Source organism: Prionailurus bengalensis, chromosome D1, assembly GCF_016509475.1.
Source record: "Prionailurus bengalensis isolate Pbe53 chromosome D1, Fcat_Pben_1.1_paternal_pri, whole genome shotgun sequence".
Lineage (NCBI taxonomy): Eukaryota > Metazoa > Chordata > Mammalia > Carnivora > Felidae > Prionailurus > Prionailurus bengalensis.
In genome coordinates, this window is record NC_057346.1 from 78,278,553 (window position 1) to 78,302,332 (window position 23,780).

Sequence of the window (23,780 nt, forward strand, 5' to 3'; positions counted from 1 at the left end):
GCACAATAGAAAGCCAGGGTTGGGATAGCTGTTGCTTAAAACACTAGAAAGATCTGAACTGCAGAGACAGAATGATCCAGACAAAAATGTATGCTACCACAGAAGAAATAGCTATGGTATGTAATAATTTTCTACTTCTCAGTTCCAAGATCCAGGGAGGTCATGGCTGTACTTTCTGTATATCTATAAGATGACACCTTTGCCCTTATTATGATTATTCTTTTATATGTAGGTTAGTATAAATGGATTTATGTTACTTGTTACCAAAAATATCTTGACTGAAATACCCTATGGAATCCATACTGACCACTTATTATAGAATCATTGCTTTGATACAAAAAATTATTATTATATGCATACTATTTCTATAAACTGCTATGTGCCAAGGGAAAAAGATGAAAAAATATCCATTTTCAGTTGTGAGGAAAGAGATGAACAACATTTATTGAGGGACTACAATGTACTAGAGTGTTTAATATACATTTTAAAACTTCTCACAGAGGCACCAGGGTGGCTCTGTCAGTTGAGCATCCGACTTCAGCTCAGGTCATGATCTCATGGTTCATGAGTTCGAGCCTCACATCAGCCTCAGTGTCAGAGTGGAGCCCACTTTGGATCCTCTGTCCCCCTCTCTCTGCCCTTCCCCCCTTGTGCCCTCTCAAAAATAAATTAAACAGTAAAAAAGTTATTAAAAAACTTCTCACAGAAAGCATGTAATGTAAAACAATTTGTTATTCTTCTTTTAGGTATTTATTGAATGGCTACTATTTTTCATACTTTTTCCTGGAAGCTGGGAATAAAGTAGTGAACAAAACAGGTATGTCAGCAATTGAGGATTTTATATTTTAGTGGAAGAGATATAAACAAAACATCTCAAGTAATACAAACACTGTGAGAAAGAAGCAGGGTAATGTGATGGAGAGTGAGCAGGGGTGTGTATAGTTATGTATGAGGAGGACGTAGAGGGGAAGCGACATTAGAAAGGATGGCCAGGTGATATCTGAGATGAGACCGGATTGATGATAATGCCTCACCACATGAACAACATCCTATGTGGAGAAAATAGGAAGTGCCAAAGCCACTGAGGGAGGAATAGGCCTTGTGTGTTCAAGCAATAGAACTTGGGCCTGAGTAGCTGAAGCATAAGAATACAGAGAAGAGTAATGTCAGGTGAGGCTGAGGAGGAGGCAGACAGGGTCCATATCAGGGCCTTGCAAACAACCACTAAGAGTTTGTATTTAATTCTGTGTGTAGTGAAAAGCCATTAGAAAATGTCAAGCAGAGGAGCAACATGATCATTCGTGTTCTGGAAAGATCCCAGCAGCTGCGTAGAGAGAGTAGACACAACAGTCCGAGAGAAGGAGCAGGGAGAGCAGTTAAGAAGACATTGCAGGTGATGAGGGGTGATGGTAGCCTGGCAAGGGTAATGGAAGCAGAGATCTAAAAAAGCATGTGCATTTGAAATAGATTTTTGGTATCTGACAAGACTTGCTAATGGATTGATGAGGAGGGCTAGCAAGAAAGAGGAAACAAGAGTGACTCCCACTTACGGGCTTGAGCAACATTAAGTGCCATTAGAAATGGAGGAAAACCGGGAGAGAGAGATGAGGTTTGTGTGCTGCAGGATGAGGGTGAAGAAACAAACAGAATCAAATGTTCTGTTTGGGCATGTTATGTTCGAGCTGCCTAGCAGACATCTAAGTGAGATGACAGGACGCAGCTGGGTATATGAGGAGGAAGCACAAGAAGTAGATTAAGCCTGAAGAAAAGGATTTGAAAGGCATCTATCTAGAAGGAAGGCAAAGACTGTGCTATCAGCTGCAGGAGAGTTGTTGTCAGCAAGAGAAGGAAACACCCTTGTGATTCTCTGATTCTCTCTCTTTCTCCATGTGTGTATTTATGTGCTGGATACTAGGAAGTAAGATTATCTCTAGGACAATATCAAAATGAATTAATCAGAAAAATAATGTGGGAGTAATAAGTAATACTCAGTGCCCAGATGGGATTTGTAGTCATGAATTACAAGTGAATGCATCTAGCCTGTTTGGATGATATTCTTCAGTAATAATAAATTACTCCAATATAGGACAGGATAGGCAGATTGTTAGCTCTGACCACAGTTTTGATTTTTTTCCAATTGAGTGTTTTGGAGGGAGAATTAGGAAGAGAGTTGATAATGTGTAGAAATGAATGTAGTGGTAGAACATGGAATCCAATTTGTTAACAAGGGTGTGATATGTTTTTGTAGTAATGTCCCCCAATTTGTCCAGGCCTCCCTGCATCCATGCCCTTTTGTGGTCTCCTCCACACTGATAATGGCTCCACACTTGAAAAGCATTGAGCACTGGGTCTTGACTTATTGGTGCTATTGGGATACTGCCATCACCACAATATGAATAATTTTTCTACTGTGAGGATGAAATTACATGATTTAGTCATTCTTGTCACACCTGCCAACAACCAACCTATGGCTAGACATGAGTAAGGCCATCCAAGACCAGCCAAGCCCCAGTCAACTAACCAATTGAACCAAACTCAGAAACAAGATCATTTGAGCCCAGACTCGATCAGAAGAACCACCTCGCAGAATTGTGAGCCCAATAAATGGCCTGTTACATAGTAACAGATAATTCAAGTGATGGATGGTGAGAAAAGGTAAATGGATTGGAGGTCTGAGAAAAAGGGAAGGATTGGTCAAGCGGGAGTACAAAAGTAAATGCCTTGAGAAGATGAAAACATTTCCAAAGATGGATGGTGGTGATTGTCGTACAACAACATGAATGTACTCAATGACACTGAACTGTACACTTAAAAATGATCAAAATGGTGGAGTAGCCAGGTGGCTGAGCTGGTTGAGTGTCTGACTTTGGCTCAGGTCATGATCTCACAGTCAGTGGGTTTGAGTCCTGTACCAGGCTGTCTGCTGTCAGCGCAGTGTCTGTTTTACATCCTCTATCCACCCCCCCGCACTTCTCCCACTCACTCTCTTTCTCAAAACTAAATATTTAGAAAAAAATGGTTAAAATGATAAATTTTGTGTTTATACATATTACCATAATTAAAGAATACAATTAGGGGCGCCTGGGCGGCTCAGTCAGTTAAAGCATCTGACTCTTGATTTCGGCTCAGGTCATGATCTCATGGTTCATGGGATTGGGCCCTACCTCAGGTTCCACGCTGTCGGTGGGGAGCCTGCTTGGGTTCTTGCTCCCTCCTCTCTCTCCGATCCTCCTCTGCTCATGCTTTCTCTCTAAAATAATGAACTTAAAAATTTTTAAATAAAATTTAAAAAATAAATCAGTTGGAAGAGAGATTTTTATTATTTTTTTCTATTAAATAAATTGAGCTTCAATGTAGAGAATAATTTGTCCAAAGTTACACAAACAGGAAATGGAGAAACAGAAATAGCAACAAGACTTGTCTTCTCTGACATTTGTGGCAGAGCAGAAAGAACATCTGATCTAACTGAGCATTCATAAATTTTATTCTAGTTGGTATAAATTTTCAAGACCATCTAGTGTATCCTCTCATTTTATAAATGAAGTGACACATATGTTTGTGTCATTGCATGTCACTTAAACATTGGTTTATTAAATACTTACTGGGCACCCTCTCTGTGCCTGGCATGTGCCTGGCATGTCCCTTGTGACAACAGATTTTAAACCAAAACATCACAAAAAACAAGTGCATAATGGGGCGCCTGGGTGGCTCAGTCAGTTAAGCCTCCAACTCTTAATTTCAGCTCAGGTCATCGTCTCACAGTTTGTGGGATCAAGCCCCATGCGGGTCTCCGTGCTGACAGCCTGAAACCTGCTTGGTATTCTCTCGCTCCCTCTCTCTCTGCTCCTCCCCTGCTCGCTCTCTCTCTCTCTCTCAAAATAACTAAATAAACATTAAAACAACAACAACAGCTGCATGCTTATAAGTTATGTTAAACAGTATGAAGGAAAAATACAGAGGAATTTGTAAGTCTATATCAAGGAGGCATCATTTTTGGTGGTGGCAGGAATCAGAGAAAGCTTCCCCAAGGAATTTAGGCTGAGACTGGAAGGATTAGTAAGGTTATGGAGGAGAAATCTCTCTGTGCCTCAATTTCCTCATATGAGGGAGTTGGACTAACTTCTCTTCCAGATCTAAAACGAATTATTCACTAAATTTAGAGATAGGGGATTTAAGTTTGACTGGAAAACAGATGTGACCATGATTCAGGAAGTCTCTGGTTTTTACATTCATGTGGATTGTTTATTATATAGTTCAGTAAGAAAAGATACTTAAAACTGGTATTTGGGCACCCAATCTTTTTTCAATATGCTCAAATCAAATCCTCTACCTTGGGCTGCACTCTCATGGGATTTTCATGGTATCTTTTAATCAAAACTTAAGCATAAACTATATAATGGCTCCAGACTTCTTTTTCAATATACACAGAGGGACCACAGGAGTTATTTCCTTTTCCATATAAAATCATCTCTCCAATGGAAAATATGTTTCAAATTAGGCACCGAGTCCATGAATGAGTGCAGTGTGAATGTTCTACGTGGAATGTAAAAAATTATTAGAAATGAGAAATGTACATTTTATATATTTATGCTAAACTCTGGATTCATTTTCTTTGGAAATATTAGCATGTCAATCCCCATTTGAGTAAAACCACCCTATTTTAACTTGCAGTTCATTTTAAGGAAAAATATAGGGGGAACAGTTGCTTTAGAGGCTGGTCTTGAGAATGTGAGCACAGAGGTTTTGAAACGACGCTGGTATGGAGATCAGGAGCTCCTTGAACTAAGCTGGAGCATTCTGTTTCCAAAGTGAGCAGCGATTTTCTGAGACAAGTATTGGCTCGAATTTTAAAATTTCTTCCATATATATTTCTTGATAGTTGATACTTTCTACAGCTTGTCTTTAAAGAAAGGAATGATTGAGGAACAAGCCTGTAGGAAAACTGAGAAATGGAAATTCATGCTTGCTTAGACTGCTTGTCTGCCCACATTCCCAACCTTAGGACACCCATGGTTGTGACTTTATGGCAGACATCTAATAAAGTCATATTTTATATTAAAAATTATATCTATTTCATATGACATAATTTAATATATAAACATTCTGTGCATTAGACACATATGCACATGACACGCTAAAGTCCCATCAAGATTTCCTGGTATTCACTCAAATGAAACAGGAGAAAACCATCATTTTAAGCAAATGGGGGCCTTTTCAATTCTAGTGTGACTCTTCACAAACAAAAGTTGATCTAGGTATCCACTTTTTAAGTAGATAGCTGTTCTTATAGTCAATTTTACAGAGAGTGATGTTAAGACATGAAAGAGAACGGTCTTGTCTGTGCCCATGCACAGTTCAAAATTCAAAGTAAGGATTAGAATTCAGGAAATGCTGAGAACAGTTTCTCCCCCAAACAAAATTCACCATTAATTCAAATGTCCACTGGGTCCCTATCATAAAGGTCTGGTCATATATTTTTGATGATAAGGAGGAATAACAAACTTGTCAAAATTTTGCCTGTATAATCCCTCTACCCTGCCATTCTCCCTGGAGGATGCTAGGGAGTAGCCCAGGAAAAGAAAAGTCCACTGGAAGCTGGAGTAGAGTCCCCACCATAGGCAATGGGGAATGGTAAAAATTAAGGAGGTGCTCCAGCCCATAACACCCTGATCACTGTAGTCCTAAATGAGGGACAGAGTCTAAAAGGTTATATAATGTGAGAAGGCAAGATAGGATATCAGGTCAGGATATCAAGCCAAGAATGGGACATGGATGATAAAAATAGGACAGGTAAATTGGGAAGAATACATAGGCAGGAGATCATTGGCTTGGCCTCCTTCAAGCATGAGTTCTTGCCCAGGACAAATTTAATATTAGTGACTTAGTGACATACTTTTCAAGGTCAGTGCATCAGTGTGACAGTATCAGAAGATTAATAAGATATCCCGAAAATTACTGAATATAGTCTCTACAGTTGCTTCCAAAATAAGTTTTTATTTAAAAATTTTTAAATATTTATTTATTTTTGTGAGACAGAGAGAGAAACAGAGTGTGAGCAAGGGAGGGGCAGAGAGAGAGAGGGAGATGCAGAATCCAGAGCAGGCTCCAGGCTCTGAGCTGTCAGCACAGAGCCCGATATGGGGCTCGAACTCACTGACTCCAAGATCATGACCTGAGCTGAAGCTGGATGCTTAACTGACTGAGCCAACCAGGTGCCCACAAAATAAGCTTTCTAGAAATACTGTTGGATTGGGGTGCCTGGGTGGCTCAGTCGGTTAAGTGTCCAACTTCAGCTCAGGTCATGATCTCACAGTTGTGAGTTCTAGCCCTGCATCCGGCTCTGTGCTGGAATCTCAGAGCCTAGAGCCTGCTTCAGATTCTGTGTCTCCCTCTCTCTCTCTGCTCCTCCCCCCTCACGCTCTGTCTCTATCAAAAATAAATAAACATTAAAAAAAATTAAAACAGGGGCGTCTGGGAGGCTCAGTCGGTTGAGCATCCAGCTTGGGTTCAGGTCATGATGTCGCAATCTCGCGATCTCGCAGTCCATGAGTTGGAGCCCCACATTGGGCTCTGTGCTGACAGCTCAGCCTAGAGCCTGCTGCAGATTCCGTGTCTTCCTCTCTCTCTGCCCCTCCCACACTCATGCTCTGTCTCTCAAAAAGGAATAAATGTTAAAATTTTTTTAATTAAAATAAATAAAAAAACATTAAAATATTTTAAAAAAGAAATACTGTTGGATTAATATTTGGAACAACAACAGTGACACCACTATATAGTAAGTTCCTTGGCATTTGACACACTAACCATATCTCTTTATTAAATGATGTTTAAGCATAATAATATCCAAAATTTCATTTAAAAAAAGTAAATTATGTTTAGCAGGGCTTTCATATATCTCATAATATCATGGTTCTTTGCTAATATTTATGCTATAGAGAATCTTTCAAGCAAATTATTTGTTTAACCAGAACATCCTCCCATACACTGAACTGGATTTATTAGATTTCAGGAAAAAATGTTTTAGTTTTTCAAACTCTTGAATGATCAATGGTTTTATTCATCAATAGGCATTGATTGGGTACTTCATATTTTCCAGGAACTGGGTAGGGACTGAAAGTTGAAGACAAATAGATACAGTTTTTAGACCCAAGTAATGTGCCCTGTAGTGGTCGAAAAAAGTGAGTCGCCAATGTAATACAGATTGAAATGCCCTGTGTCAGAGGTAGACACAGGATACTTCAGAAGTCTGTAAGACAGGAAATGTTGAGATCATTCACTTTTAGGGTCTAATTAAGAGAAGGTTGAACTGAGCCATTTTCCTTGAAATGATTAGGCAAAAATTGGGGCACCCGAGGAAGGGTATTTTGAGCAGAGAGAAAAGTGTATGTAAACTTCAATAAACATGGCATATAAATAATTCACGGTATTTGGAGTGTATTGGGGTGCAGAGAAGAAGAGGTGAGTCTAAGAAATAAGTTAGGAACAGATTAAATAATTCTAATATTCCTAGAAAATGTGGTGCTCCTTAGGGGGGGGTGTGCACATACACGTGTGTGTGAAAATGTAAAAAATGTCCCTTACCATGTTGATCTAATAGAAAGTTAACATTTTATTAGTATGGCTGAATCTATATTTCTTCTTGCTTCAGTTTTGATAGAGAACTTTCATCTCAGAATGGTGAAAGAGCAGGCATTATATGCTACATGAAGAGAAAGCATGGCCTTTGGAATCAGAGGATCTGCGTTTGAATTTCATTTCATTTATTTGTTGGCTCTGTAACCTTGAGAAAACCACTAAATTGTTCGAAGTTGAAATACAAGGCTGTTATGAATTGTAAGTAAAATAAAACAGATTTTACCCTAAGGTTTGCAGTGTGTATTAATTGTGAATTATGCATTGTTTACATGTGAGTCTTTTATCTTCAAATACTGCACTTTTTTTTATTTTGTAATTTTGTCAGGTTTTTTTTTTTGCGTGTCCAAAAGAACCTTTATTACTTATTTAAAATAGCCTCTTATGCTTTTGTGTTTTCTTGCCAGATGCCTTCAGAGCACATGCTTTCTGGACTGGAGCTTTTGGACCCTTCTGAGCCTTTGGAGGCATTGCATTCTGGCCTGCAGCTCTCTGGGCAGGAACCTTCTGGGGTGGAGCCTTCTTGCCCGCAGTTGCCATCTTTTTTTTTTTATGTTTATTTATTTATTTTGAGAGAGGAAGAAAGAGAGGGTGCATACCAGTAGGGGAGGGGCAGTGAGAAAGGGAGAGTGAGAACCCCAAGCAGGCTTCACGCTGTCAGCATGGAGCCTGACACGGGACTTGATCTCATGAACCATGAGATCATCACCTGAGCCAAAATCAAGAGATGGAGGCTTAACTGACTGAGCCACCCAGGCACCTGGATACTGGCCATCTTTTTTGCTGGAAACTTTGCAACAGCAGCTGCAGTTACATCCTTAGCAGCAGGTGCTTTTTGGGGGGAGAAACTTTCAGGAGAGCTGCTTTTTGCAGCTTCCTAACATCAAGCTTGATTATTCTATTCCCCACTCCCTTTGCCTTCATGACTTTATAACAATCAAAATCTATCAACTTGGCTTTTCTTTCTCTGGTTTTAATCTACTTGGTGCATCTTGTGGCTGCCCGTTTTATACTGATACCTGCCTTCCACCAGGTGTGTTAGACATACTTCTGCTGGGTACTGTGTGGGAACTTGAGGATGAAGTCAGTGAGCTGCATGGATTTGAAAGGCATAGCCTGTATCCTTAGCTGAGTGCAGGGTCCAGCAACCAAAGACTTGTTCTGATCAATAACATCTACAGTCCAAGCCTGCTTCCCCCGAATGAGGCCCAAAGGAGACGTAGGTCACTCTATGTACCAGCCAACCTCAATGAAGCACCTGAACACCACATTGGCAGGTGAGAAGGAAGAAAACACTCCATACCGTGTGGATATCTATTTTGTAATTTTCTTAGTTTTCACTTTATTTTCTAAATTTTTAAATTTAAATTCCAGTTAGTAATATGCAGTGTAATATTAGTTTCAGGTGTACAATGTAATGATTCAACACTTCCATACATCACCAGGGATTCACCACAAGCGCACTCCCTAATCCTCATCACCTATTTAATCCTTCCCCCCACCTGCCTCTGGTAACCATCAGTTTGTTCCCTGTAGTTAAGAGTCTGTTTCTTGGTTTGCTTCTCTCTATATATTTTTTTCCATTTATTTATTTGTTTTGTTTCTTAAATTTCACATAGGAGTAAAATCATACAGTATTTATCTTTCTCTAACAGACTTATTTCATAATGCTCTTTAGTTCAACCCACATTGTTGCAAATGGCAAGATCTCGTTCTTTTTCATGGCTGAGTAATACTCCACTATGTATATGTAACACATCTTCTAAAATTTTTTAACATTTATTCATTTATTGATAGAGAGACTGAGCATGAGTGGGGGAGGGGCAGAGAGAGAGGGAGACACAGAATCGGAAGCAGGTTCCAGGCTCTGAGCTGTCAGCACAGAGCCCAACATGGGGTTTGAACCCATGAACTGCCAGATCATGACCTGAGCTGAAGTCAGATGCTTAACCACTGAGCCACCCAGGTGCCCCGACATCTTCTTTATCCATTCATCAATTGATGGACACTTAAACTCTTTCCATAATTTGTGTATTGCAGATAATGCTACTATAAACAGCAGGGTGCATGTATTCCTCTGAATTTGTACTTTTGTATTCTTTGGGTAAATATCTAGTAGTGTAATTGCTGGACATAGAGTTCTATTTTTAACTTTTTGAGGAACTTCCTTACTGTTTTCTAGATTGGCTGCACCAGTTTGCACTCCCACCAATAGCGCATAAGGGTTCCCCTTTCTCCATATCCTTGCCAACACGTTTTGTTTCTTGTGTTGTTGATTTTAGCCATTCTGACAGGTGTGAGGTGGTATCTTATTGTAGTTTTGATTTACATTCCCCTGATTATGTGCAATATTGTGCATCTTTTCATGTGTCTGTTGACCATTTGTATGTGTTCTTTGGAAAAATGTCTATTCATGTCTTCTGCCCATTTTTTAATTGGATTATTTGGTTTTTTAGATGTTGAGTTTTGTAAGTTCTTTATATTTTTTTGGATACTAACCCTTCATTAGACATGTAATTTGCAAATGTCTTCTCCCATTCAGAAGGTTGCCTTCTAGTTTTGTTTATTGTTTCCTTTGCTATGTAGAAGCTTATTATTTATTTATTTAAAAATATTTTTTAATGTTTATTTATTTTTTGAGAGAGAGGCAGAGCACGAACAGGGGAGGGACAGAGAAAGAGAGGGAGACACAGAATCCAAAGCCGGCTCCAGGCTCTGAGTTGTCAGCACAGAGCCCAACATTGGACTCGAACTCAAGAACCATAAGATCATGACCTGAGTTTAAGTTGGATAGTCAACCAACTGATCCACCCATGCACCCAGAAACTTTATAATTTGATGTAGTCTGAAAAGTTTATTTTTTATTTTATTTCCCTTGACTCGGGGACCTATCAAAAAGAAGTTGCTATGGCTGATGTAAAAGAAGTTACCACCTGTGTTTTCTTCTAGGATTTTTATGGTTTCAGGTCTCATAATTAAGTCTTCAATCCATTTTGAGCTTATTTGTGTATATGGTGTAAGAAAGTGGTCCAGTTTCATTCTTTTGCATGTTGCTGTCCAGTTTTCCCAACACTGTTTCTTGAAGAGACTGTCTCTTTCCCATTGCATATTCTATCCTGCTTTGTCAAAGATTGGCTGACATTAGAGCTATGGGTTCATTTTTAAGTTTTTTGTTCTGTTCCAGGAATCTATGTGTCTATTTTTGTGCCAATGCCATACTGTATTGATTATTGCAACTTAGTAATATAAGTCTGGAATTGTGATGCCTCAGGCTTTCCTTTTTTTTTTTTTTTCCTTTTTCTTTTTCAAAGTTGCTCTGGCTATTCAGGGTCTTTTGTGGCTCATTAAAAATTTTAGGATTGTTTTCTCTAGTTCTCTGAAAAATGCTATTGGTATTTTGATAGGGATTGCATTAAATCTGTAGATTGCTTTGGTTAGTATAGATATTTTAGTAATATTTTTTTTCTTCCAATTCATGAGTATGGAATGTCTTTCCATGTGTTTGTGTCATCTTCAATTTCTTTCATTAGTATTTCATAGTTTTCAAAGTACAGGTCTTTCCCCTCGTTGTTTAGGCTTATTCCTAGGTATCTTTCACTGTTTTTAGTGCAACTGTAAATGGGATTGATTCCTTAATTTCTCTTTCTGCTGATTCATTATTAGTGTATAGAAATGCAACAGATTTCTGTATATTGATTTTGTATCCTGCAGCTTTACTGAATTCATTAATCGGTTCTAGTATTTTTGTGTGTGGGGAGTATTTTTGGTTTTCCATATATAGTATCATGTCATCTGCAAATAATGAGGGTTTTGCTTCTTCCTTGCAGATTTGGAGGCCTCTTATTTCTTTTAGTTGTCTGATTGCTGTGGCTAGAGCATTCAATACTATGTCAAATAAAAGTGGTGAGAACGGACATCCCTGTCTTATTCCTGAGCATAGAGGAAAAGGTCTCATTTTTTCCCCATTTAGGATATGAGTTGTGGGTTTTTCATATATGGCCTTTATAATGTTGAGGCATGTTCCCTCTAAATCTACTTTTTTGAGAGTTTTTATCACGAATGGATGTTGTACTTCATCAAATGTTTTTTCTGCATCTATTGAAATGATCAGATGGTCCTTATCCTTTCTTTTATTAATGAGATGTATCACATTGATTGATTTGTGACTATCAAAACACCTTGAAACCCAGGAATAAACCCCACTTGATTGTGGTGAATAATTTTTTCAATATATTGTTGGATTTGGTTTGCTAGTATTCTATCGAGAGTTTTTGAATCCATGCTTACCAGAGATATCAGCCTGTAGTTCTCTTAATTAGCGGTGTCTTTATCTGGTTTTGGTATCAGTGTAATGCTGACCACATAGAATGAAATTGGAAGTTTTCCTTCCTTTTCTCTTTTCTGGAATAGTTTGAGAAGAATAGATATTATCTCTTGTTTAAATGTTTGGCAAAATTAGCCTATGAATCCATCTGGTCCTGGACTTTTGTTTGTTGGAGTTTTTTTTTTTTTTTTTTTTTTTTAGTGTTTATTTTTGAGAGAGAGACAGAGACAGAGACAGAGACAGAGAGAGAGATAAAGCATGAGCAGAGGAGGGGCAGAGAGAGAGGGAGACACAGAGTCCCAGGCAGGCTCCAGGCTTTGAGCTGTCAGTACAGAGCCTGACGTGGGGCTCTAACTCACGAGCTGTGAGATCATGCCCTAAGCTGAAGTCGAACACTTAACCGACTGAGTCACCCAGGTGCCCCTGCTGGGAGTTTTTTGATTACTGATTCCATTTCTTTGCTGGTTATCTGTGTGTTCAAGTTTTCTATTTCTTCCTGTTTCAGTTGTGGTAGCTCATATGTTTGTAGGAATTTATCCATTTTTTCCAGGTTGTCCAATTTGTTCACATACAGGTTTTCATAATCAAACTGTTTGTATTTCTGTGGAACCAGTTGTTATTTCTCCTCTCTCATTTGTGATTTTATTTGAGTCCTTTCTCTTTTCTTTTTAATAAGTCTGGCTAGAGGTTTATCAACTTGATTATTTTTTCAAAGAACAAGCTCCTAGTTTCATTGATCTCTTCTGTTGCATTTCTTTTTAGTTTCTATATCATATATTTCTGTTCTAATATTTATTATTTCCTTCCTTTTGTTAGCTTTAGCCTTTGTTTTGTTGTTCCTTTTCTTTTTCCTTTAGGTGTCAGGTTAAATTGTGTATTTGAGATTTTTCTTGCTTCTTGAGATAGACCTGTATTGCTATATACTTCCCTCTTTGAGCCACTTTTGCTGCATCCCAAAGGCTTTAGACATTGTGTTTTCATTTTTAGTTGTTCACATGTATTTTTTTTAATTTCTTCTTTGATTTCCTGGTTGACCCATTCATTGTGTAGTAGTATACTACTACACCATACTATTTGTGGTCTTTCCAGATTTTTTCTTGTGGTTGACTTCTTATTTCATACCATTGTGGTCAGAAAAGGTGCATGGTCTGATTTCAATCCTTTTGTATTTGTTGAGGTCTGTTTTGTGACCTAATATGTGACTCTGGAGAATGTTCCACGTGCACTTGAAAAGAATGTGTATTCTGCTCTTTTAGAATGAAATGTTCTAAGTGTATCTGTTAGGTCTATTTGGTCAAACCTGTCATTCAAAGCCATTGTTTTCTTATATATTTTCTGTTTAGATGATCTGTCCAATGATGTAAGTGGGGTGTTAAATTCTCATACTATTATTGTATATCAATTAGTTCTTTTTTTGTTTGTTATTAATTGTTTTATATATTTGGGTGCATAAATATTTATGGCTGTTATATCTTCTTATTGGATCATCCCCTTTATGATTATATAGTGCCCCTCTTTTTCTGTTGTTATAGTCCTTGTTTTTAAGTTTAGTTTGTCCAATATATGTATTGCTACTCCAGCGTTTTTTTGACATAGATTTTTCATGATAGATGTTTCCCCATCCCCTCATTTTCTTTTTTTAAAATGTTTATTTAGCTGAGGGGGGGGGCAGGAAGAGGGAGAGAGAATCGCAAGCATGTTCTGCACTGTCAGCATAGAGCCTAAAATGTGGCTTGAACCCACAAACGGTGAGATCATGACCTAAGCCAAAACCAAAAGTCAGATGCTTAACCGACTGAGCCACCCAGGCACCTCATCGTTCCCTCATTTTCAATCTGTAGGTATCTTTAGTCTAAAATGAGTCTCTTCTAGGCAGCATATAAATGGGTCTTAGTTTTTTTTTTTTTTAATTCATTCTGACACTGTATGTCTTTTGATTGGAGCATTTAGTCCACTTACATTCAAAGTAATTATTGATAGATTTGTATTTATTGCTGTTTTATTATTTATTTTGTGGTTGTTTCTGGAGATTTCCTTTGATCATTTTTTTGTCTTTCTTTAAAGTTTTGCTGATTTTCTTTAGTGATATATTTAGATTTTTTCTCTTTATTCTTTGCATGTTTATTAGTGGGTTTTGATAAATGGTTCCCATTATGTTAGTATATAATATCTGCTACAAGTAACAGTCTCTATTAAGTTGCTGGCCATTCAAGTTTGAACCCATTCTTTTCTCCTTTCCTTACCCACATTTTATGTATAAATTATTATATTTTGTGTCCTTTTTTGGTGTGAGTACCTTGAGTGATTTTTAGAGATATATTCATTTTACTGCTTTTGTGTTTCCTGTTTTTATATTGTCACTTTTGATCTCTCTTTTCTACTCAAAGAGTTCCCTTCAATATTTCTTGCAGGGCTGGTTTAGTGGTCACAAACTCCCTTGGGTTTTGTTTAACTGGAAAAGTCTTTATCTTTTTCTATTCTGAATGATAGCCTTGCTGGATAGAGTATTCTTGGTTGCAGATTTTTCCCATTCAGCACTTTGAATATATCATTCCATGCCCTCTGGCTTGCCAAGTTTCTATCGAAAAATCTCCAGCTAGCTTTGTGAATTTTCCCTTACGAGTTAGTGACTTCTTTTGTCTTGCTGCCTTTAAGATTTTTTCTTTAGCACTGTATTTTCCATATTTAATTAAAATATGTCTTGGTATTGGCCTACTTTTGCTGATTTTGCTGGATCTGGACTTTGGTTTATTACACTTGTTATTAGAAGTAATGGGGGGGGGTGCCTGAGTGACTCAGTCGGTTATGTGCTAATTCTTAATTTCGGCCCAGGTCACGATCTCATGATTCATGAGTTTGAGCCCCACATTGGGGTCTGTGCTGACAGCATGGAACCTGCTTGGGATTCTGTCTCTCCCTCTCTCTGGCCCTCCCCTGCTTATGCTCTCTCTCTCTCTTTCTCAAAATAAATAAATATTTTTTAAAAAGAACTAATGGGTGGATAACAAATGATTTGCAGGACAGGAATAATAAACTTAGTGCTAGGTTTATGACTTCAGATAAATTCAGATTTATGACCAGTGGCAGAAAAACTTACCTCTTCTATGGATGACCATTACACATTCCACACCTCTGTCTCTAACCTTCCTACTATTTAATGTCCCGTGCTGGTCTGAACATCTAAAATCTCACCCATGTGGTGCTTTATTGTTGCCTGTCCTCTTAAAATAGCACTGTATTTGCAAGACTTAATCAACTCCTATCAAAACTAGTGGCCATTACTTTTTCTTGGTAAACTCAACTTTAAAGAGAATTGAAAATGTGTAATCCTTTACAGCTTAGATATATGCATTTTGACAGGAAGATTATATGAGTTAGATCTTGCTATGTTTCAAGCAATGGAAACCAGCTGTAGCTAACTATTTTTGTTTGGGGATGGGAGAAATAAGAGCTTTATTGAGATCTAATTCATGTACCAAATAACCATGAAAGTACATAATTAAATGTTTTCTAGTATATGCACAGAATTGTGCAACCGTCATCACAATCAATTTTAGAATCTGGCTGACTTTTTAAAAAAGGAGACTGTATTAGAAGGATATTAGGGATGCCAGAACCAGACTTGGAACATGTCAAGACCCAAGATAGCATTATACGGTGAGGAGGTGCCTCACAACTGAGATATTCCGGTAGGGCACCAATGCTGCAATAGTTGTCTCAAATGGGCCTTTTGGGTTCTTGCTTACTTACCTCAGGTTCTGTTTCTTGGGGGGAAACTGGATGGTTGGGTCTGATAACCACCTGACTATCCTGAGGCTTCAAAAGTAGTCAGTGGCAACTAATTTTACCATCCCACATAGACTACACACAATGTAGGAGAAAGTTGTTCCACAAAAGACAAGTAGTGTAGTTTCATGGCAAGACACTAGGTAATGAGACCCAAATGACAAATTCTTACTATCAAGATTGTCGGATATTATTTTAAAAACCCAAAAATATAAAGTAATGGTGAAGTTTCAGAATAAGTGAGATTTTTGTTTTTTAAGAGACACCTCATTGCACTTGGAACATTGTTTATTTGACCATTAAGTGAGACCAACCGTCTTGAGGATTCAGTTTCCCAACATAATTCCAATGAAAATCACAGGTTGTAGCCAATGTTTGATTCCCCTCTTTCCCTTTTTGGTTTTCATTATGAGCCCTATTGAAATAGCTACCTCTGTGGCAAAATCCCAAGAAAATTGCAACCTGGTTTGTAAATCTGTTTCACCATTATAGAGGAAAGGAGGCCATAATCCAAAAGATGTCTTCTTGTTACCAGAGATGTTCAACCCTTTTTCATGGTTATTGCTAGATAGCGCCCCACCTGGACGGGAGTTATCATTGAATGCTTCCACGGCCCCTTCAATCTTAATGTTCTATGATTTCTAAACTTTTCTGTGAATTGTTACATGAAGAGAGAATACTCCACAAGGAGTCACTAGATATCTATGAGAACTTTTCAAAACTTCAAAAAGAACTCATAGTTTAAAATGCAATAGCACTATAACATGAGCCAAATTTTTCCATGATGGTCAAATGAACCTCTACATAGCCAAACGTCTATATGTATAATTTGATTGTACGAAATATTTTAGGTAAAATTGGTTGTATTTTCCTCCAAACGAGTGGATAAAAGGCTCCTGGGATTTTGACACTTCTTTTCAAAGCATTTGTTTTTGGTATCTGTGAGGATATCCTACCTTCCTCGAGATATGTGGTTACACATAAACCTAGAAGCCCAAAGCAAAGTTCAAACCAGACCCTTAAAGTGAATCAACGGTATGTTTATTTTCATCTTATGTGTTTATTTATTCCCAGGTTTGTTCCAAAAGAGATTTGAGAGAGCTTAACAAAAATGCAGGCACCGCAGAAAGATGGTGCAGATAGTAAGAAGGATTCAAACAGAAATATGTCTCTATGTGAGTGAAACTAGCAAGAATGTTTTACTATCCAAGAACATTGAAATGGATAGACAATGAGTTTTATGCCTGTCTTGGTGAATCTTCGGAGATAGGAGAAGTGTGAACTGCCCAAAGTAGACAGACCTGGGTATATTTTTAGGTTGCTGACTACATAGCTTCATCAAGGTGTGTACCTTTTTGGCCACATCCTGAGCCCAAGTTCTCTATCAGACTTAGCCACCCTGTCTCCCACCTCAAAAGGGGCCCTCTTTCCTAACAAAACAGCTGGCAAATAGCCAAAATTAATACCTGATAGTATCTTAAGAGGCTCTTTTGATATTCTCCCTTCCCTTTGCAAGGATAGGTCCACATTTAACATTTAAGAGCCCACCAAAGATGGCTCTTTTGGAGCACAGTTAGCATTTCTCTTGTCCCCTAGCTACCAGTCCAGTGTTCACCTACATAGCACCAACTCTAAGGGACAGGTGGTGGCTCTCATGGTGGGACATTGAAGACCTTAGTTTTAGGTAAGCAGAACTGTATAGTACTCCTCATAATCATTCATACATAAGTTAATTATTATGAACTTCTTATGTGTCAGATGCTATGTGGGGCACTGGAGGTATAAAGATTAACAGAGATTTACACCCTGGCTTTGAAGAGCTAGCAAATTGGTGGTAGAAGCAGGTAAATAAATATGCCTCACAGCAGTGTGTTAAGAACCATAACTGAGGTCCTCATGGGGGCATAGAGGAAAATCCTTTAGTCTGCTTGAGATGATTGAGGAGACTTTGCAAAGGAGATATATTGCCTCTGTGATTTGAAAGGAGTGTGAATTTGGCTAAGTGGAAGACTCTCCACACAGGGAAGAGCTGGGCTAAGGCAGAGATTAATTGAAGCTAATGACTTCTTTGGTGAACTATTTATCTGGGTGGTAGTATCACAGTTAAGAGCAAGAGCAGGCTTCCTGGGTTCATAAACTAATGCTTATTATCATGGGAGATATGGATGATGAAATTACTTAAACTCTCTGTGCCTCAGTTTCTTCATCTAGAAAATACCCTATAGGTTTGCTGGCAGAATCAGAACAACGTCCAGTACATCGTAAGATTCCAGTTGTGTTAGCTGCCGTAGTCTCACTATGGCTGGGCACAGGGCACATGGGAAAGCTACAGTGGGGCTTGAGGCTCTGGTGGTGGGGGTGGGGGGGTGGGGAGCAGGCAGCAAAGGCTTTTTAAGCCTGAAAAACTTGGCCATGCATCCTGAAAGATTAGCCTTTATGGATTTTCCATCAGAGAGTCATGTGGTCAACCATTTCTCCATTTATAAATGATAGGTTTATGGAATATCAAACTGGAATAGAGTGCACATATGGACAAAAGAGTGTATAGATGTGCTTACTTGGGGCCTGGGTAATCTTTAGCTTAATTTAATCTTTGTATTGTAAACAGATGTCCTTAGGTGAATGGTGTCTTATCTGCTCTAACAATTAGGTGGGAGAGAAAGACAGGGTCCAGAACTTTAGTTCAGATAAACAGAAGTGAGTAATGTGACCCAAGTGATGTATCATCCTTTCATTGCTGAGCTAACAAAATGTATGCTTTGAAAGTGTTTCCAGGTGCCTACAAAACGCATACCTGAAAAGTCACCAGAACCTGTAGAACCGTGCCCTGGCTTCTAATAAAACATATGTTCTTCCATTAAAGCCTTACTAATAATTACTTAATCACTAATAGCTTATTATTAATGGATTTATTAGAGATTATAAAAGAAAAAGAAACAAAACTGGAAATCCATAAGTTTTTAGCTTAAATTTTCAATTTTGTATGTAATACATTAAACATTATGTGTAACGTATTTTATAAAGACTGGATTACATTGCGTGGTCTATATTTAACATGTCTTTCTTTTCTCTTAACACTGCAGTGTGAGCATTGTCCTGCATCATCAAATACTCTTCTCCATTTTTAATTTTAACAGCTGCAGGCAGTTTCATCATCCATCTATAATATAATTTCTCTGATTCCCGGACATTTATGCGGATTCCCAAATTTTACTGTTATAAACTAGTATAAAGACAAACATTCTTATAGCTCTATCTCTGCCCAGGTCTATACCTTGTTTTCTTCAGGATAATTCAAAGGGAGAAGTTCTTAAGCCTTCACGAGGCCTGATTTCACTGCAGCCATTGGGTCCGGGTTCTTCTCGAGCCTTCCTCAGAAATGAGGTGCCTTGAGGTTATTGTTGGGAGGTTTGCCACAAACTACCTCACAACAGCCAGGATCACTCTCACCAGAGTGGGAAGAGAGCAGTTTCCCTGAAAGATCAACCTGTCATGTGTGAATGAGGTGACAGGCCATTCCCTACTATCCCAGAGCCTGGGTGCAGGGACCATAGAGGAGGTGGTTTGGCAGAATTCCATTTGGAGAAGTCTGGCACTGAAGTCTGTCCTCTCGCCATTACTCATAAATTTCCACTTTAAACCAACAACTGCTTTTCAATTTGTAATTCTACAGCCAGAGAATGAGAACAAAATGAAAGTTAATGAAGGTTTATGACACTATAATGTTTTTGAGTGTATTCCTTAATATCATTATGTTTTCAATGGACACCCATTTTTACTTCCTTTGGTGGATGTAAAGAATTAAAGAAATATTTCCTTTCCAAACCAAATGTAAGTACTTGGGTAACTGAAGGGAAAAACCAAATGATCAGAGTGATTGATCCAGAGCTCTTTTCTATTAAAATTTTCACTTTCCTTTCAGGAAAATATATTTATTTAATTATAATCTATGGGGAAATAGATTATAATTATATTATTATAAATATGTATATTTATTTTTAAAAAAACCCGTTGGACCTGTTGACACAATTAAAAAAAAAACATGTTTTTGAATTTTTTTTAATTGTTATAGAAAATAATGCTTATCACTGTCAAAGAAAGAATAAGAAACAAGATACAGTCATTTGTAATTCTACCACCCAGAGATAATCATGGTTAACATTTTCCTTGTTAAATACATTAAGAGAAAATAAAAATAGTATCAAATTTATCACTATTTAATATCTACTTTTCACTTAGCTATAAATCATTAAAATTGTCTTTCAAGAAATTAAGTATTCTTTCATTTTATTTTAAAAAGATACACTGTATATCATTGTATTGATTTATCCATTCCTTTATGCTACATTTAGCTGGATTAAAAAAAAAAACAACTATAAGCATTCCTGCTATTAGCGATTTTGTAGCTGTATTTTGTTCAAATCTCTTAATTATTTCTTGAAAAAATTGTCTCCAAGAAGATTGTACCAATTTACTCACTCACCAGCCACATGAATGCTTTGTCACACCCTTGTCAGCATTGGCTATTATTAAAAACAAACAAAATGCTCACTAAACAGCATACCTTTGCTATTTTAATTTACATTTCTTTGATTGTTAATGAGCACACACAATTTTGTCCTTTGGGGTCATTATTTGCAATTACTCACAATTGAAAGGAATAATTGTTTGATCAATTTACTTCCCTGAATGCCATTTCACTGGGCATACTGATAAGTCATAGCCAGAGAGAATATTTCATCTTCACACATTAATTATAGGTGGGAGAGGGAGAGAAGGTAGTCATACAACTATCAATAGATAATATACTGTATTTAATCATTAATGGTTTACATTTCTTAAAACGGAAGCCACCAAACGTTAAAATGGTTCCAAGGTTAGTGCCAGTAAATTAGGCTGGGAGCTGGTTCCTTCCACTCTACTCTGCAGCGCATCCCTGGAGGAGAATTCTCATTCACTGACATGCTTGGCTCAGGAGTGGTGGGGAGAACGTTTGAAACACACGCTAGGTTTTTCCAGCTTCAGGAGGCAGTCGGTTGCGCAAAGAACAATAGTTAGGAAACTAAGCCCTCGGAGGACCGCATTAACTAGTGCAGTAACAAGTTCAGGGACGCCCTGTGCCTCAGATGTTCAATAATAAGAGAGCGGGAGAAGAGGCGGTTGCCATGGCGATGCCGTGCCGCACGTGTCGCGTAGTGGAGTGCGGTGCGGAGGGTGACCCTCCGCAGACTTAACTGAAGGCGTGGCGGGCGCCTGGCCTTGGCCTCGGGAAGGGTAGTGGTAAATACGGCTTGTCTGGGAGGCGCCTCCGCCGCGGCTGCAAGCGGACGCTCCCGGGCCGCGCAGGCTGGCGCGCACTGAGCCGCTTAGGGGAGGGCAGCCCACCCGGGGCCCGGAGCAGCGCTCCTCCCGGCAGCTAGATGCTGGCAGCCATTTTGGCGCAGCCGCGATTCCGCGCCCGCCTCCCGGCCGGGCCCCCGCGGGGCCCCGATCAGCCCACCGCCCGAGATAAGGGGGCGGGCGTGCCCCGCGGTGCCGGTTACCCACGCGCGCCCTCGGCCCTGCAGTTCCCCGCGAGGCCTCGCGCCGGGAGGGCTTGCTTTTTCTGGTCATTTGCTGTTGAGAGGGAAGTTGAATTTCCAGCCGGCTGGGAAGCGATTTCACCTCTCGCTCTGGCTGGCGGATGTGCCAGGGAACCGGAGGGAGACGCAGATGTGATACGAAAGCGAAGGCTGCTGTCTTGGTGCACTTGGCAAGGGCCTTTTATTGCATATACCATTAGCATTTTCCGCAGTGATTTCCTCGGCAAAGCTGATGCGGACTTGCGTGAAATTGATCATTCAGCAGATTCTTAGGATGCCTAGTAAATACTCATTCGTGATTATTTGCAGGGAAAAAATACTCAGGCAGCACGTGTCTTTTAGTTTTCTATGCTGCTGTGGGGAGATGCAAAGCAGAGCCCCCACAGTGGTTGCTTTACTGAATTTGGACCCATGGAGTGACAGGAAGCCATGTTATTTTGTTGTGGCATTTCGTTATGCCTGCTACATGGCATACGCTGTAGTCCAAGACTGGTCTGATTTTTTGACAATTGGACGTAGTGACTTCTGTAATTACAATGATGTAATCGAATGTTAAATTCTTTGGGGGGCAGGAGCTTGGGTGAAAAGATTATTAAAAACAGTGATGATTTGGGTCGGAGGTATGAAAAGTACGACAAAGCACAGCGTTTCTACTGCCTTCGAACTAGGAGCAAAGCTCATTTATAATTCTCATAGTTACAGAATCTAAGAGCTAAAAAAAGGGGGGGTTCATCGAGATCATCTTGTTTAGCGCTGTTTTTTGCAAATGGTGAAATAAAGATTTGAAGAGATCAAGAATTCATTTCCCAGGTTCACATAAGCATAGGAGTACAGGCGTGCTTTTCTAGGTTGACCACACTAAGTCAAACAAGCAAGATACGGGATTTACTACTCCATTAAATCAATGGTTCTCAAACTTTTTATCTTACACCCGTTTATGGCAAGAAGAAAAAATTATTAAGGATGCCAAAGAGCTTTTGTTTTTGTGTACTATATCAATATTTACCATATTAGAATTTAAAACTAAGAGTAAAAATACTTATTCATCCATTTAAAAAGAGATATAAAAATGTGCATGTTAACAGTACATTTTTGTGAAAAAAGAAAAATTAGAAGGGCATAGTTTTACATTTTTTGAAAATTAGTGTCTGGCCTACAGTTGAACTCATCCGCTTTTGCATTCAATCTGTTTTAATATGTTTTAGTTGACATATATGGAGAAAATGTGTCCTCTCACATTAAAAGGGGAGACTTGGTAGACCACCTGGAAGAGTCTTGGGAATTCTCAGAAGTGTTGCACCCAACCCGCCACGGAGGAAAGAGAAGCCCAATGTGCACCATTTGCCAATTTTCCTGGTGTAAATATTCTTAACATGGCCGATACCACAGAGTTTGGAATAAATGCATAGCGAACACCACTATATAATATTTCTTCCATGTAAATACAATCGATAGAAATAACCTTGAAAGCCTAGAAATAGTCAAATGTAGTAAGATATTTAGGCAATGATGGGTTTTGAGCATTTACTACCTTTATTTTAATATAACGTGTTTAATTGTATGTTTTTTAAATTAAAAAAAAATTTCATGTTTATTTATTTTTGAGAGACAGAGTGCGAGCAGGGGAGGGGCAGAGAGAGAGGGAGACACAGAATCGGTGCAGGCTGTAGTCTCCTGGCTGTCGGAACAGAGCCCCATGTGGGGCTCTAACTCATGAACTGCAAGATCATGACCTGAGCCAAAGTCAGATGCTTAACCAACTGAGCCACCCAGGCACCCCTATGTTTTTACGATTTAATTTAAGTAATGGTTATATTTAACAAAGAAGTGCTACAATTGTCAAAAACTTGACAGTTGGTGTGTGTGCTCCAGGACATCACAACTCTGGGAGTCCTTGGACTATACTTTGGGAATCACTGTATCAGATTAATTCAACAAAATTTATTAAGCAATTATTTTGTGCTAGTATCTGAATATAACATAGATTGAAATTCAGAAATGAATATTATCAAGGTAAGGGAAAATAGTTAACAAGTGCATTAATTGGGATAATTTTAAACCTTGTATTAATAACTCCCTCAATTTAAGTATCTGGCTTCTTTAATATCTTCCTCACCCCACCAAATGATAATGTGTTTGAATTTCTTCAGGAAGAGGTAGGTGTTACTGTTTTATATTTTGTAGTTGGACTGTAGGCTAAGCCACCATTTTCTTCTGACAGCTGTGATGTGGATATAAGATCTCTCTGAAGGTAAAATGTCATCTTTACCAACAGAAGTATATGGAAACATCCATGATTTACAAATTTAACCTTCTCTGCTGCAGACAGCAGGATTTGTTTGGTCTTCCATACAACCACAATGTTTCCAGATTAGAGGAACCATACTCATGGTAAATGCATAAAATACATCCTGACATTATGGAAAATTAGTCATTCAAAGGTTATTTATAGATCA

At 38.6% G+C, this 23,780-nt stretch overlaps 1 pseudogene; it reads right to left on the reverse strand.

Moving 5' to 3' along the window:
- Window positions 1-8,001: 8,001 nt before the first annotated feature.
- Window positions 8,002-19,359, reverse strand: LOC122484296 (annotated as a pseudogene).
- Between the last annotated feature and the right edge of the window lie 4,421 nt (window positions 19,360-23,780).